The sequence below is a fragment of the Hemicordylus capensis genome, chromosome 4, assembly GCF_027244095.1.
Source record: "Hemicordylus capensis ecotype Gifberg chromosome 4, rHemCap1.1.pri, whole genome shotgun sequence".
Taxonomy (NCBI): Eukaryota; Metazoa; Chordata; class Lepidosauria; order Squamata; family Cordylidae; genus Hemicordylus; species Hemicordylus capensis.
In genome coordinates, this window is record NC_069660.1 from 113,787,758 (window position 1) to 113,801,095 (window position 13,338).

Consider the following 13,338-nt stretch of genomic DNA (forward strand, 5'->3'; position numbering starts at 1 on the left):
GGATGCTGAATATACAGCATGGAATTTCAGGGCCAGCAGGGAGGTATAAGTTAAGGCCCTGAAGGAGTGACTGACATTACAATAATTAGAAGAGAAAGGAATGGCAAACACAATGTAGGGTTTTGCGACATCTAACATAGAATGGACAAAATTGCAAACATAGTGTTTGCAATATAATGCAAACATGCACACATTCATATTTACATGAAGTAAAACAGCGTAGGGTAGATTTTATTTTGCTGTATAATCTTTACCTGTTGTGACTGCTGTGACTATTTGAAGAATTGCTGGGAAGCTTTTCTAAATGCTGTAGCAGATGAGGAAAGGATGGTAGAAAATATTTTGTATTTGTATGGGAGAAAGAAAATGAACTGTTATCTCATAATATTATCTTTCAGGCTTTGATTTAATTGGAGTTTAGTTGCTCCAATTAAAATTAAGTGCTCAAATTAAGATGAGGTGTAGAGAGAGAAGTGCTAGAATTTTTTAGATTTGCTTCAACGTCTGACTCTGAGAGGCTCTTCGGATATTACTTCTTCCTACGTGGAAAACACTTCCATGTAAGAAGAAATTGGGCAAGTGTGTGCAAAATCATCATATGAGGCAGGAGTGGCCCATCCTAACAAGCTGGGGTGTGTGTCTGAACAAGATGCAGCTGCCTCCAGTTCCCAGAAGCTCCATTGCCCCTTTCTCTCTCATTGTGCTCCACCCTGGAGTTAATTAGAACTGTGCTGCTTGCAGGCTGCTCATTCATCAGGTAGAGCTGTGTGGGCTGGTTAATCATTGACTAGCTGGCATAGATGTACCTGATGAATGGCCAGCCTGCAAGCTAGAAATGTGTGAACTGGCCCAACCTTGAGCCAGCTCACCATCAAACCAGGCCCAGTTCAGTTTGAGGTCAACTTACACCACCCCCCAGGCAGTTCCCCCTGCCCCGCTGGCCTGCCTCTGGTTTCAAATGGCCCAGTTTGGGCCATTTTTGGCCTGTTTCAGGCCATTTGAGAACAGGGAGGTGGCTAGCAGGGAAAGGTGGAACTGCAGGAGAACCTCTAGTAGCTGCCACAGCACCCCGGAGAGGCGATGATTTGTAAATTTTTTAAAACTGTAGGACCCCCAAACCGGCTCAAATTGTAACTGAGCTGGGGGGTCTGTTTGGGGGGCAAAACTGAACATGTCCCATTCAGTTTGGGTCTGATTAGGACTCGAACCAAACCAGGCAAACCGGTTTTGTGCACACCCCTACTGCAAGCAGCACAGCTCTCATTAACTCTGCCAAGAACCTGAGGCAGCCACGTCTTATTCACTCCGCCACTCACAACCCCTGCAGCTCAATAGGATAGGCCACTCCTGATATCAAGTTATTGGACAATAATTGATTTTCATTGCACAGCCCTTTCTATTCAGGACTAGTGACACCAAGGGCTGGTCATATCATAGTCATAGGCAACCTTACACTGCATCCTAAAAACCAAGCTGGTTATGCTCCCAACAGAATCCTGTAAAGGAATTCTGCCTAGAAGCATAATTCTGGAGAGATGTCTGTCTACATATCTCCTAACAGAACCACGCCCAGTGGTTGCAGCCCAATATTCAGAATATATCTTCTCCTATATCCCTCTTTGTTTAACATCAGCTAAGAAGGGGACTAAGTGTCTTCTCACCATTGATGCCCTATTTCATCTAGAAATGTGTGACATCAATATGCTCTGATTTTCCCTGTCACTTGCAGAAGCAGCAAAATGTGAAGAGCAATAATGTTATGTCACAGGCTTTACATTACCCGCCATTGTCAGTGAGAACAAGAGATAGAGCTTTTCAACAGCAGCCGTGCATGCAGTCAACTACCTCCATCCAGTCAAGTTATTGCCTAACAGCAATATCTAATCAATTTATCTTGTTTGGATAATAAGGGTGAGTAAAGCTTTCCCACTGGCTTCCTGGCAGTTTGGAACGTAGAGAATTCTTGAAATATTATCACTCTTGGAAGTGCGTGGAGGCAGAGGCGTAACTAGGGAAAACGGCGCCCGGGGCAAGCACTGAAATTACGCCCCCCCGCCGCGGCCCCCAACATACATCTGACTGACACACATGTTTCAGAAAACTTTTATTTTAAAATTTTAAAAAATTACAAAAATTACAAAAATTACCAAAAATTTCAAAATGCACTACATACTTAGGTTTTTCCTCACAACAACCCTGTGAAGTTGGCTTGTATCTCAAACATCAGAATTATGATGCAATGATGATTATTATGATTATGATGCCCCTCCCTCACGCCCTGGTTCTGTTCCTGACTTTCCCTTGTGAGTGACTGTATTTTAACAAAACGAAAACCAAGGACTCCAAAGTAATTCGAGGGACTAGGGTGATAGTGCTAAAGACTCCTTATTCTCCCGCTGTTAAAGAAAGACTCCCCTTTTCCAAAACCGTGCGCTATTGCTTTGTTTTATGTTACGATTTCAAAGTTAGAAAAACTATAAAAGGGCCATTTTAGAGAAGATATGCACTGCCTTAGTTGCAAATCCTGCTTTTTTGAGATTCCCTGCAATTGAATAAAGCGATAATATACACCTTTGCTATTTAAATTGGTTGGAGAGTATTTATGACAATAAAAAATGAAATGGCATTTCAGATGCAACATTGGTTGCCTAAGACCCCTCAGATTTAACTAATCTTCATCACATTGACAAAAAGAGCAATTAAAATTAAAATCCATGACTAAAACCAAACCACTTTGGGGTTGTTTTTAATGAAAGGTGGTATATAAATTTAACAATAAATGTTTAGAAGTATATACTTTCACCCCCTGCCCAACCTACAATTAATTCCAGCTTACTTTCAAAGGGCTTCTAGTTTTATTTACAAATTGCTTGGCAGCACCAATGTTTAAGTAATCGCTAATTGCTCCTAATGATAGTTTTACTTATTGTTAAATTTATATTCCACCTTTCATTAAAACATTCTCTGTTCATCTGATTTTCAGTCTGGTTAATTAAATCGGTGGAGGTTTAGACTTTCCTGATGGGCTGAAACAGCTAATCCATTTTGATGATGACATATAATTAAATTAGCTTGCATTACATAGTGAAAAAGTCCAGGAAGGGAGAGATGGGGGGATGTGGAACCCAAAGTTCCACATCCCCCCATCTCCCCCTCCCTGAACCTTTTCAGTTAAAACGTGGTTAGATTATAGGGGAGGAAGGACTTGAATGAGCAAAAAGGGGAACTGGTTCGGGCGTTCAGGAAGTTGTTCAGAAGAGGGAGTTGTTCAGGAAGTTTGCTCTGGTGCGTGTCCTCCTCTCGACGCATGCGCGACTGGTGGCAGGGCGCGCCAGGGAGTGAGAGTCAGAGACTTGGACTACGAAGATGCCGTGGCGCCCAGTGCTGGATGAGCAATGCCAATGGGGGGGGGCCGCCGGGACCGGGGGAGGGGGGCTGCTCTGCAAAATAAAAATAAAAAATAATAATAATCAAAAATTTTTTTTGGCAAATCGGCGGGGGCACTTTTTGGCGCCCCCTGCCAAGTGGCGCCCGGGGCACGTGCCCCCCGCCCCCCTATAGTTACGCCTATGCGTGGAGGCCTGAACCAGGCTGCAGCTGGCCCAGGCTGTCTTTTGGGAGATTGGCGGGGGGGGGGGTTGGAGGAGCCCCCGTCACTGCCCCCTGCTGCCTCTCCACTGCCTCTGCGGCCACCCCTAAAGAAGGAGTACCCTTTTTCTTCCCACCAGCTACCTTTAGAATAGGGATTAGGGAATGCCCCCTTTACTTGTAAAGGGGAATCCTTGCTGGATTCCCCTCTATAATATCCCTGAACTGGTCAGCAAACCAGTTCTTATAACTGGGGTTGATCCGGTTTGAACTTGGACCACCCCAAACTGGGCTGGTTCAGTTTGAACCATGGTTCAAATTGAGATAGCTTACACATCCCTGCTCAAGTGTATATTGGGATGTCTCTGGTGACATCAGGGGAAGTGTGCTCTCTACACAACCCTCTTCTGAACATGTGTCAGCAGATTCTTGTCTGAACTGGCTTTTCGTTACTTTGATGTTTGTGATCTGTAAATTATTATTATTACATTTATATCCCACTCTTCCTCCAAGGAGCCCAGAGCAGTGTACTACATACTTGAGTTTCTCTTTCACAACAACTCTGTGAAGTAGGCTATGCTGAGAGAGCAGTGACTGGCCCAGAGTCACCCAGCTAGTATTATGGCTGAGTGGGGATTTGAACTCGGGTCTCCCCGGTCCTAGTCCAGCAGTCTAATCACTACACCATGCTGGCTCTCCAGCGTAAAGGCAGATTTTCATCCAATGCTTCTTTTCCTGCAGCTTTATTTAAGTGCTGAACATAGTAAAAGTATGTTCTGTCGAGTCTGTGTCAACTCCTGGTGACCACAAAGCCCTGTGGTTCTCTTTGGTAGAATACAGGAGGGGTTTACCATTGCTGTCTCTGGTAAATGCAACAACATCCTACCTATGCACAACCTGGGAAGTTCACTATGCTAATATTTTATTTATTATACTTTTAACACAGTATTTTAGTTTTTACTCTATTGTACTAATAGATGAGATCAGGGTGGAATGTGAAAATACATCAAGTAAGACCTTTTTTTTAACACATTACAATTATATAACATATTAGCATAATACAAGAAATTCCCTTTGCTTAAAGATGCATATCATATATACATTTCTAATCTCTTATGCATTGACAAATTACCAGCGTGACTGGATTTGATCAAGTACAGGAACAGTTCACTGTGTATTTTCAGCAGTATTTCAACAGTACTTTTAGAGGACTGACAAAAAGAGGAAACCACATAAGAAGCTCATAGGTGAAAAGGAGAAAAAGATCTTGATGAGGAGCTTAGATGAGCTGAGAAGGTAGAAATGAAAGGTGAAAAGCAGAGAGGAGCAGGAAAGGGGTCAGTTCATAAAACTATTAAGAATATGAGAAGCTTACATCAGATGTAGCAGGCAACGGAGAGCCAGCAGAGATGACAATTTAGGAATGTCAGAGCACTATCTTAATGGGGGATTATTTTCACAACAGATTAGTGGCAAAACTGAATGTTGAGGGTATCAGCTGGAGTCTGAAGAAAATGAGGTTGCAGTAATCAAGGATGAAGAGGATGATGGACTTGACAAGTTTTATATTTTTGTGGTGAGAATGAAGAGGAAATGGAAGATTTTAGAGACATTTGGGAGATAAAACCACCTGGATTTAGTGATAATATCTACCAGTATATAGGGATAAAGAGTGGAGTGACACATGAGAAGCAACCATAGACCATGTGAGAAAATGCTTTTGAAATCTGCAATATATTGCCAAGGCTTTCTTATTGCTCTGAAATCTCAGTTGTCACTGATGGAGAAAAGTCCTGGATATAAACATCTGAAAACTTTAGACTTGTGTATATAAAATACAGAAGGTGGTGGGGGGGAGAGGGTCATTGACAAGAGTCATGTAATTTTATAACACGGCATTCTATAATGCTAATCATATATTATGAAACAGCAGAGGTTTCTGTATTGCAAGTGATAACAGTGAATTCTATAAATTGCAAAATGATTTAGGAGCTATCCAGCAACATTTCTATATTACTGATATTAGTTTAAATTCACTTGGACCCGTACTTATCTTGGGAATATTAGTTCAATTTTATGGGTAGGTGGTAATGCATAAAAACTAATTGATATTAACTGAATTAAGGGTTTTTAACAAGCCAAGAGCTGTTTCCATTTCCAGCATCTGTGTGCAGCCTAAACTTGACTGCTAAATGTTTAAGGTTAGATGTTTTCACAAGCCTACATCAAGGTAAACACTGCATTAGCACAAAGAAGTTGGACTAGCCAGATCTGCTAAGACAGGAGCCTGGATTCCCAAAACATACACTTTCACAACAAGATGGCACACCTCTTCTTCCTCATATGTTTTACAGGGAACTTTTGTGCAAGAACACAACTTCAAACATCCCCATAACTTCACACAGCTAGACAACTTCCTTGCACTTTTGCAAGGAAGATTTGTTCAATGCAGTGGACTGAATGTTGATCCCAATCCATAGAAACTCACTTGTTCATAAAACTCATTGTAATAAAATTACTGCTCATTATTCATTTTTTATACACACACACACACCAACCCCTCCTTTATTTCAATAGAAACCCAAGGCAGCTTTAATGATTAATTTTATTTCATTGGAAGTTAAGCACATTGCACTTCTTCTAACTTTCACAGCCAGTATAATTAAACACTAATTTTCCAATGACAATTGTATGTTCTTAATGTTGTTCACATAATGTTGTTTGAATGTTAGTAGCTGCTATTGTTGGCTGCTCAAATGGAAAACTGAGCTAATGAAAAGCTTCATAGAAAACCAAAGAGTTTTTAACCTGAACAAGTGGTGGTGGGGGGGTGGTGGTGGTGGTGTATAAAACCAAACAGCTTTAAATGCCTTTTTTTGGCAAAGTACTTTAGAGAAAAATTAAAAAGAAGCATATTTCTGCTCAGTAATGTGAATATTCTGCTCTTCAGGACCAAGGACCATTAGCTTAGAGACAGCTGCACTTTTCTCTTAGGAATGTTTGAGTGTTACAGTGCTTACACTGGGAAGCCCACCAAATGCCACTGGGAAGATGAAGTATACATACCCCTCTCCTGCTGTTGCTCCTCTTCATCTGGTATTCAGATAACAAGAAATATTATTTACCGCTTTTCAACAAAAGTTTCCAAAGCGGTTTACATAGAGAAATGTCTGGCTTTTGGGAGGAGAAATTCTCCAAAGTGACCTTTTTGCTCTCTCGCAGTGAATTCTAGGCATGGGCGTTGCCTCAGAGTTGGGGAAGTAAGTAAGTTTATTCACTCCCCTCCTTCACCTGTCAGTGGGAGCCCAAAGCCTGAGCTCCTCTCCGGGAGACTGTAAGGCCCACAAACCCCATCCCGACTGATCTGCTCATCCTTGGCAGTCTCTTCCTTAAATAAGGCCCTGCATCCCGGACACTCCTCCTCGCTTTCAGCCAGCTCCATCTTCCCTGGCCAGGCATGTGTCCTGGATACCCAATGTCCTCCAAAGAGTGCTCATTTCCCAACTCCACCCCCTGCCTTAGGAAACATAGGAAACTGCCATATACTGAGTCAGGCCATTGGTCTATCTAGCTCAGTATTGTCTTCACAGACTGGCAGTGGCTTCTCCAAGGTTGCAAGCAGGAATCTCTCTCAGCCCTATCTTGGAGAAGCCAGGGAGGGAACTTGAAACCTTCTGCTCTTCCCAGAGCGGCTTCATCCCCTGAGGGGAATATCTTGCAGTGCTCACACATCAAGTCTCCCATCCAGATGCAACCAGGGCAGACCCTGCTTAGCTATGGGAACAAGTCATGCTTGCTACCACAATTGCAGCTCTCCTCTCCTCTGCCTTATCATTCCTCCAGCTGCTTGCGGCTGTAGAGTTGCTATCCTGGCTATTCCCTCTCCACCAATCTGCTGCCTCTTAGGTGAAACCTGCCCATCTCCTAGCAGCTGTTAGGGGTGTGCAATTCGGGATTTCGGGTGATTCGGCTCGGACCCGAACCGAATCACCCCTGTTCTGTTTTGTGCCCGAATCTGGGTCACCCGAATCACCCTTGATTTGGTTCGGATTCGGATTTAATCCGAATCCGAATCCGAATCGATTCGGGGGGGTAAAAAGGGGCCCAGGGGCAAAATTTTGGGGTGGGGTGGTAGTGCCCAATGGGTAGAGTCTACCACCCCAATTTCAGGGGGATTGGGCAAAATCCTGATTTTTGGCGAATTTTTAAAGTTTTAGTGACTTTGGGGCAGTTCGGGGGCATAGCATGGGATCTGGGCAAAAGGAGTGGGGTGGGGTGGTAGTGCCTAATGGGTGCAGGCTACCACCCCAATTTCAGGGGGATTGGGCCAAGGGCTGATTTTTGGTAAATTTCTGAAAATTTCATGTCTTAGGGGCAGATTGGGGCATATTGGGGCAGAAAGTGGGGCCTGGGGCAGAATAGTGGGGTGGGGTGGTAGTGCCTAATGGGTGGAGGATACCACCCCAATTTCAGGGGGTTTGGACAAAGGGCTGATATTTTGAGAATTTTTGAAGTTTTAGTGACTTTGGGGCAGTTTGGGGGCAGAAAGTGGATCTGCCCCAAAATAGTGGGGTGGGGTGGTAGTGCCTAATGGGTGGAGGCTACCACCCCCATTTCAGGGGGATTGGGCAGAGGGCTGATTTTTTGAGAATTTTTGAAGTTTGGTTGTCTTTGGGGCAGATTGGGGGCAGAAAGTGGATCTGCCCCAAAGGAGTGGGGTGGGCTGGTAGATAGTGCCTAATGGCTGGAGGCTACCACCCATCCCCAATTTAAGAGTGATTGGGCAGAGGGGGGGATTTTGGTGAATTTATTTTTATGAGGTTTGTCTTCATAAGGTGAAGTGTGCTAAATTGATTACTTCCTCATATTATTCATAGTAAAGGAAAGTGTGAAAAAGTGAAAGTGGGGTCATGAGAGTTGTTTAATTGAAAAATATCTCATTAGCTATGATAGAATGAGAATTCACACCTCAGAAGTTTTTTCTGAGGTGTGAATTCTCATTCTATCATAGCAAATGAGATATTTTTCAATTAAACAACTCTCATGACCCCACTTTCACTTTTTCACACTTTCCTTTACTATGAATAATATGAGGAAGTAATCAGTTTAGCACACTTCACCTTATGAAGACAAACCTCATACAAATAAATTCACCATAGTTCACCCCTCTGCCCAATCACTCTTAAATTGGGGATGGGTGGTAGCCTCCAGCCATTAGGCACTATCTACCAGCCCACCCCACTCCTTTGGGGCAGATCCACTTTCTGCCCCCAATCTGCCCCAAAGACACCCAAACTTCAAAAATTCTCAAAAAATCAGCCCTCTGCCCAATACCCCTGAAATGGGGGTGGTAGCCTCCACCCATGAGGCAATACCACCCCACCCCACTCTTTTGGGGCAGATCCACTTTCTGCCCCCAAACTGCCCCAAAGTCACTAAAACTTCAAAAATTCTCAAAAAATCAGCCCTTTGTCCAAACCCCCTGAAATTGGGGTGGTAGCCTCCACCCATTAGGCACTACCACCCCACCCCACTATTCTGCCCCAGGCCCCACTTTCTGCCCCAATATGCCCCAATATGCCCCAAAGACATGAAATTTTCAGAAATTTACCAAAAATCAGCCCTTTGCCCAATCCCCCTGAAATTGGGGTGGTAGCCTGCACCCATTAGGCACTACCACCCCACCCCACTCCTTTTGCCCAGATCCCATGCTATGCCCCCGAACTGCCCCAAAGTCACTAAAACTTTAAAAATTCACCAAAAATCAACCGTGAACCGAATCACCCGAATTTTTCATGCCCGAAATTCGGGTGATTTGGCTTGTGCCTGAAAAATATCGGGGGACATCGGGGGTGATTCGGTTCGGCCCCAAATCACCCGAAATTGTTCATTTTGGGCACAGATAGTTCTGTGCCCGAAATTTTTTGCACATCCCTAGCAGCTGTTTTACATCTCTACAAATCCTCTCTGGCTTCTGAGAGGTAATAGCCAGGTCTGACCTGGCGTTGGAGCCCCCGGCTTCTCTCGGCACTCTACAGGCTGGCTGGGTACACTTCCCTGTCTCAGCGAGGAGGGGAGGAAACCCCGACAAGAAATAATAAATAAATAAGATGGCTCCATGTAGGAATTAGGGGTGTGCACACAACTGGTTTGAGTTGGGACCAGGGTGGGTAGGTTTGGTTTTGCTTGAATCCAACTCGAACCTGTTCTAAACGGTTCTACATAGGGTATAATGGGGACTCAAACTGGCCCATTATTCCCCATGCAAAGCACCTAGGGGCACAAAATCAGATACCCATGGTTTAAATTATTTTTTGGAAGATTTTTACATTTATTTATTTATTGCATTTCCCCATAGGGAATAATGGGGATTTGAGGCTGCCCCAGCTGCCCCCTTGGGGATTACCTGGGCACCCCAAAGTGGTTTTTGGGGCAAGGCTGGTCTGGCCACAACTCTCCCCAGGAGCCCCAAGCCAGTGGGGTTCATGATGTGTGTTTTTTTAATGAACTCCCCCCCCCCATTTTTGCCATCTCTTCAGTGCATGCACTGGATTCTATTAAGAAATCCAACCTTTGTGACCTGACCTAGTGACCTGTGTGTGAACCTGTGGATGCTGTTCTGAATAGAATCCATGAAAGAAGGGCTCCAGTGCTGACACCAACTTGGACATAAGCTTCCACTCTGAGTTGGAGAAGTTGCACACGACCAAGGCCTCGTTTCTTGCCAGGACATCTAGGGCCACTCCTGCTATATCAAGCACTGGAACAAGAGGAAGCTGGAGTTCCACTTGTGGGTATCTACATCCATGGGGATGAGATGGTGAGGAAGGCCATGCTCATCCTGCTGCCCGTGGAGCAAGCACCTGCACTTCAGTGGAAGTGAGCTGCAATCTTGCGGGCCTTGTCCACAAATGCAGCTGTGGCAGCAACAGCACCCTGAAGTAGATGGCCCTGTTCTATGGACACCTTCACCTCTTTGAGGCCAAGGGCGTCCCTCACAGCCAGGTGGAGCATGTGTGCCATGCAGCAGATGTTCACACACTCCAACACTGACTCTACTGCTGCAGTGATGTTGGAGCCATTTTCTGTCACAACAAAGCCCCAGCTGAGATGTGGCAACCCACCTATTCACTCCTCAATTTGGTGGCCAAGTACAGCTGCCACTTCCTCTTTTGTGTGCTTGACATCCAAGGTCTCCATGTGCCAGAAGGCCCACCTGAGCCAAAACGTGGTGTGGGACACTCTGGTGCCAGAAACAGCACTGGAGGTCCCCACTCTCTCTGGGTGCCAACAGTGAACAGCCAGGGCCAGGAAAGCAGTGTGCATTCCACTCACACTATTCCAGAGATCAGTGGTGAAATGCACACTGGTGCCACACAATGCTGCATGCAGCGAGGCTGACACAGGCTCCCTGCATCTTGTGTACAGGGAGGGAACCATGGTCCAGCCGAATGTGGTTCTTGAGGGGACTGTGTAGCCAGGTGTGAGCATCTGGATAATCTAGCAGAAGCCGGGTTTCTGAACCACCTGAGAAGGTTGGTCGTCAGTGGCCATCATCTCCCCTATGAGGTGGGTGAGGAGACATGGGTCCACATGACCAGGATGCTTCCTACCCAATGACTGTGTCCACTGCTTGTCTGGCAGCATGCTCTGCTTCAAGGAAGCCTTTGCACGGCCCTTGTCAGTGCTAGTTGCAGGCACACTAGGAGCTCTAGCACTGCCAGCATAGACAAGGAGTCCTGGTGATGCAGCAGCATGTGTTTCCACATGGAGGTAATCCTCAGATGCTTAACACACTTCCCCCATCTGACCTGAGCCCTGCAGTGATTACAGCAAGCAGTGGTTGGGCATTTTGAGGGATTTCAAAATGCCACCAAACATTGCTGCTCTGGGTGGTCTCCAACATCCTGGATGCTGTCTTGGGCCTCTTTGGTGATAGTGGACCTACAGGGGCCTCTGGCTGCCCACTACCATCACCCACCCCCTTCCACCTAGCGTGCCAGAAGAGCTTGGCTGAGGCTGAGGGGGTGGCTCCTCCACAGCAGGCGACCCTTCCTCAGAGTCAGAGTCAGCCCCAGAGGACCCAGAAATGGAGTCTGCCAAGTTGTTGGGCAATATCGGGGGCCTCCCCACTGAGTGGCAAGAAGAGTGGTGTGGGGCACAAGAGAGAGGGATAGTCTGGCTGCACTGCCAGCCATCAAGGCCCTGCCCTCCACCCCCACTATGGAAGCAGCATCCCTGGCAGGAGAGCCCCCACCTGCCAGCCTCCGCATGGGGCAGCAGCACTGGAAGTGCATCACTAACTGGACCTGGCTCAGTTGCAGCAGGCTTCTCCAGATAGGAGAGGCTTTGCTCCACCACCTCACCTGGGGCAAAGAATTCACCATTGGGGACTTGAAGAACCCCATGCCAGCATCTTCTCTGCTCTATACCCGGTCCTCCCACACCAGCTGGGACACCCCTCCCACCTCTGTCTGACACCCTGCTACAAGCCGTGCTTGCAACACAGCACTCAGACACTCACTCTTCCCAATCCCTGGGGACTTTTAATTTTTGGGGGGAATTTTTTTTTGGGGGGGGGAGGGATCTATAAAAACAAAAACAAAAACCCACCAAAAATTAAAAATAAATAAATTAAAATTAATTTAATTTTAATTAATTTAAATTAAATTAAAAATATCCCAAAATACCTTAATTAAGCAAACCAAATCTGAGGTATCATAGCTTCATCAATAATAGAAAGCAAGATAGCAGGTGAGGTCCCTTGAAATCTTCAAGGCTTGCTCTTGGGGGTCAGGTTACCTCCCTTCAAACCTGGGCTACAGGGAATATAAGGTCTCTGTTGGACCAAAAGCTAACTGGAGCTTCTCTTGGATCTGCTCAGCTATCTTGTACGCTGGATTCCTGCTATGACTGATTCTGACCTTAACCTGCTTGACCTTTCTCTGCCTAGCCCTTTGTACGCACTACTCATTGGTCTGAACACCCTGCCTAACTCTCTCTTCACCTGGTTAATCAGTTGGACTGTGGCTTGCCTGCCTGCTCTGTCTAGCTTTCCAAACCACTGCTCATCGGCTTGACCATGGACTGTTTGCCTGGTGACAACAACTATATTTCCCATCTTTGGTGAGTGTCGATACAGACCTGTGGAAGAACTCCTACTAGTCCCACTTGTATGATACCACGTGTGGAGGAACCACAGATCCCACCAGCCCCATGATCTCTATGCTTTATTTACTGTTACCAAGCAGACTTGGCTAGGTCTACTTGGCTAGGTCTTGGTCTACTAAAACAGCCATACACCTTTGCAAAAATAAAATTAAAAAAACCCTCAGCAAGGTGGAAAGGCTTTAGGTGTGAGGTGGAGACAATCAAACAACAGCTGCGAATTTTTAAAATGCAACAAAAAAGTTTGCTTTGGAAAAATTTCATCAATTTTAAAACATTAGCTTTAGTTTCTTACAAAACAAAACAGTTACCATAAGAGCAGAGAGGAAGATATAAAAGGGTTGGGGAAAATGCATTCACTAACTTATCTTAAACTGGTCCCTAACACAGAGTCCTCTGCAGTTACCTGGCTTGTTTCTTCTGCAGCTTCAGGTCTTAGTCACTTTTACTGGCCTGGAGTTAAATCCAGACTGGTGGTTGAGTGATTAGCACTCTTCAGAGAGTCTCCACTCTCTGTAGTGATTTTCAGCTAATGCTTGTGACTTCAGACTCTGAACTAGCTGATCCTTCTCACCCTCTTCT

At 45.4% G+C, this 13,338-nt stretch overlaps 1 protein-coding gene across 1 annotated transcript in view; it reads right to left on the bottom strand.

Moving 5' to 3' along the window:
- The window catches only part of ADGRL4 (adhesion G protein-coupled receptor L4), a 153,653-nt gene that overhangs the window by 139,298 nt on the left and 1,017 nt on the right, over nt 1-13,338 (bottom strand). The gene's annotated exons all lie outside the window — the stretch shown is intronic.